At 37.8% G+C, this 3,704-nt stretch overlaps 1 non-coding gene across 1 annotated transcript; it reads left to right on the plus strand.

The window, feature by feature from the left end:
* The first annotated feature begins 1,059 nt into the window (after nucleotides 1-1,059).
* On the plus strand, nucleotides 1,060-1,166 carry LOC119469725. The gene has a single exon (XR_005198559.1). It is a non-coding gene; the product is annotated as a U6 spliceosomal RNA (small nuclear RNA).
* Nucleotides 1,167-3,704: the final 2,538 nt, after the last annotated feature.

Here is a 3,704-nt window from a genome sequence, read left to right on the forward strand (position 1 = left end):
GCTTGCAAAGCCTCCTCAGCTTATTCTCACCCCTTTTTAGGAAATTTATCTTCGTCTAAGCCTCTCATGATCTTCCTATGTTCAAAGAGCAGTCTTTATTTTCTTCAAAGCTAATCCTCATCTGTTCTTTTTTTTCCCATTTATTTATTTTATTGCATTTTAGGTTTTGGGGTACATGTGAAGAACATGCAAAATTGTTGCATAGGAACACACGTGGCAGTGTGATTTGCTGCCTTCCTCCCCATCACCTACATCTGGCATTTCTTCTCCTTCTGCTTCCTTAGGACCTTCCCTAACGGATTATCTCCTAGTTCTCCAGTATGTTAAACCTACCTCTGTTCAGTGATCCTTTCACTATAATGTAGACATATGCTCGTTTTAGAAAATCTTTGAGTCCTGTTACTCCTTCCTTTTCTTGGTGACATAGAAAAAATCATAAAGGAAAAGTTCACTCTCATATAAAGGAAAATTTTTCACTTCCTACAATTCATTCACTCAAGCTCTAAATTCTATTCCAAAAACCTCTCTCACTACAATTGTCAATATACTCTTTGATGTTGTATCCAATGGATGCATTTCAGACATGTTGGTGGTATTTTCAGAGTAATGAAAGCTACTGACCCCACCTACCTGTTAAAATGTCTCTGTTGGCTTTTATAACACAATTTTCTCCTAAGTAACCCACTGCTCTAGCCTTTCTGAAGTAGATAGCTCTGTTAAGTCCTTTCTCTGCATCTACAATAACATTTCATTGGTTTCTTCTTAGTCAAAAGATCCCCCTAGTTTTCACATTCGCATTGGGTATACCATCCATTGCTGTTATGCTTTTAAATTGCCAACTACAGTCAATAAGCCAGATCTATTAGCAGATCAGATCTGTGATAGGCTGACTTGTGTCTTCCTAAAAATTCATATGCTGAAACGCTAACCCCCAGTATTTTAAAATATGGCTGTATTTGGAGATAGGGACTTTAAAGAGGTGATTAATCAGTTAAAATGAGACCATGAGGGAGGAGCGTCATCCCATTTGGCTGGTGTCCTTTCACCAAAAGGAAACGTGTGCCCTCTTTGGCAGCACATATGCTAAAATAGGAAGGATACATAAAAAATTAGCACAACCCCTGTGCAAGGAAGACATGCAAATCTGTGAAGTGTCTCATATTAAAAGAAAGAGAGAGAAGTTTGAAACTACTTGAAATCTGAACACACAGAGAGACAACAGGGATGTGTGTGTGTGTGTGTGTGTGCGCGCACACACACAGGAAAGACCATGTGAGAATACAGCGAGAAGGCAGCCATGTGCAAGCCAAGGAAAGAGCCTCTGAAGAAACCAAACTTGCCAACACCTTTATCTTGGATTCTCATCTTCAGATTTTTGAGAAACCAGTTACTGTTGTCTAAACCATCCAGTCTGTGGCATTTGTTATGGCAGCACTAGTAAACCAATATGAGATCCTTCTTTTTAGCTCCAGATCCCTCAATACAGGATTCTAGTTAACACAAACTAAATGTTTTACAACTTCCCAAATCCTTGTTCGCAATTATATTCATTTTACTTCCCTCAATATCTGCTTCTCTTTTTTTATTCCTATGCTGATAGGCATATAAGCTAACCAGTTTTCCACACCAGAAATCTAGGAGTTATCACCAGCACATTCAGTTTCTTCAAACACCAATCTTATTTGTTTACCAAGTCATGTTCATGCTGCAAATCTAAAATCCGTCCTCCTTCTCCATATCATTATTTTGCACTTAAATGTTTTATCAACCTCCTTGCTGGTTTCTTATCTTACTTCAGCCAGAATAAGCTTACCAAAATGCAAATCTCATTATGTCATTCCTTTGTTATAAATTTTTCAGTGGTTTTTCATAGCCTACAAAATAAATCCTAAGTCTAAGTCTTAAATATGGCATAAAATGTCCTCTGTGACCTAGTGATGGTATCCACTATCATCTGCCTTTCCCAGTCTATAGTCCAGGCATCCTGAGTCATGTAGAGTTTTTGAAGGTTGAATAATGTTTCCTCCATGCCTTTTTCTAACCTTCTCCCCTTCATTACCTGCCTTTTGGTTTTTTTGTTTTTTGGTTTTTTTTGACAGGAGCCTCAGTCTGTCGCCCAGCCTAGAGTGCAGTGATGTTATCTCAGCTCACTACAACCTCTGCCTCCCAGGTTCAGGTGATTCTCCTGCCTCAGCCTCCTGAGTAGCTTGAACTGCAGACATGTACCACAATGCCTAATTTTTGTATTTTTAGTAGAGTTGGAGTTTCTCCATCTTGGCCAGACTGGTCTTGAACTCCTAACCTCAGGTGATCCACCCACCTTGGCCTCCCAATGTGCTGGGATTACAGGTGTGAGCCATCATGCCCATCAACCTACCTAACTTTCATTCAAGTCAACACAGATGACACTTGTGGAGGGTCTTACTTAAAAGACGTGCCACAGGCTAGCCTGATCTAGGCACTCCTCCAGTAACAGCCATGAGAGCTTTGTGTACATTAGTTCCCTATCACACTAGCATTGCAATAGACTCTTTGCCTGTGAGTCTAAGGCACTAGATTTAAAGTCTTTGAAAAACCGTGTCTTTGTATCCTGAGGGTCTGGTATGAATTCAATAAATGTAAATTGGCAGAAGAATAAATAAATGAATGAATATATTAGTGCAGGTTTAGGCATGTCAAATTCTATATAGAATTTCCTGAGGGATAAGCCATTAGTAGACACAGCTGTATTCTGAGTCTGAGAATTTTCTAAGATAAATATTTTCAGATAAACACCCTAATCCCTCCAGTTATTAAATCTTCGCAACTCTTATTTTAAAAATACAGCCACATCCTACAGGTAATTTATTGACATATATACTTAGTTCTGCAGTTTCATAAACATCTAACGTCATGGTCAAACACATGTGCCCATAAGGCCAAGGTCCTCAAACTTGGTATTGCTTTATATTACTTATATTCTAGCAGGTGAAAGTGTATTGGAGGGGAAGAGTTCTTCTTTTCTCAAAAAAATAAAATAGTAAAGTATACCTTTGTAATACAATTGATTCAAAATAAGTATTATCAAAGCGTGCATCACTTTAGAAAACAATTATTTTAATTTTCACTAAAGTTTTATTATAATTACTATTCACTAAAATTTCATTTTATCCCAGTCTCCAAAAGAAGTTTTTTTAAAACTTTTTTCTGCCTACCTAAAGTTTTTGTCGAAAATATGAGTTTATTTTCCTATGTTTTTCTTACAAGTCTCTCAAATCACTAAACTTTATTATTTAGTAACTTAGAGTCACTACAAATTGTTCAAATCTGTTCATACTACTGCACATTGCTAACTTCTTGGGTTTTTAACTTTATCATTCTTTATTGAGTTTCTCATGCTTTTTGTTTGTTTTTAGAAACAAGGTATTGCTCTGTCATTTGAGCTGAAGTGTGGTGGCACAATCTCGGCTCACTGAAACCTCTGCCTCCTGGGTTCAAGTGATTCTCATGCCTCAGCCTCCCAAGTAGCTGGGATTACAGGCCTGCACCACCATGCACGGCTAATATTTATTTTATTTTATTATTTTATTTTATTATTTTTAGTAGAGACAGGATTTTGTCATGTTGGCGAGGCTGGTCTCAAACTCCTAACCTCAAATCTGCTTTTCTTGGCCTCCCAAAGTATTGGGATTATAGGCATGAGCTGCCATGCCCTGCTAAGTTTC

The sequence above is a fragment of the Cebus imitator genome, unplaced genomic scaffold (assembly GCF_001604975.1).
Source record: "Cebus imitator isolate Cc_AM_T3 unplaced genomic scaffold, Cebus_imitator-1.0 Scaffold796, whole genome shotgun sequence".
NCBI classification, from domain to species: Eukaryota; Metazoa; Chordata; class Mammalia; order Primates; family Cebidae; genus Cebus; species Cebus imitator.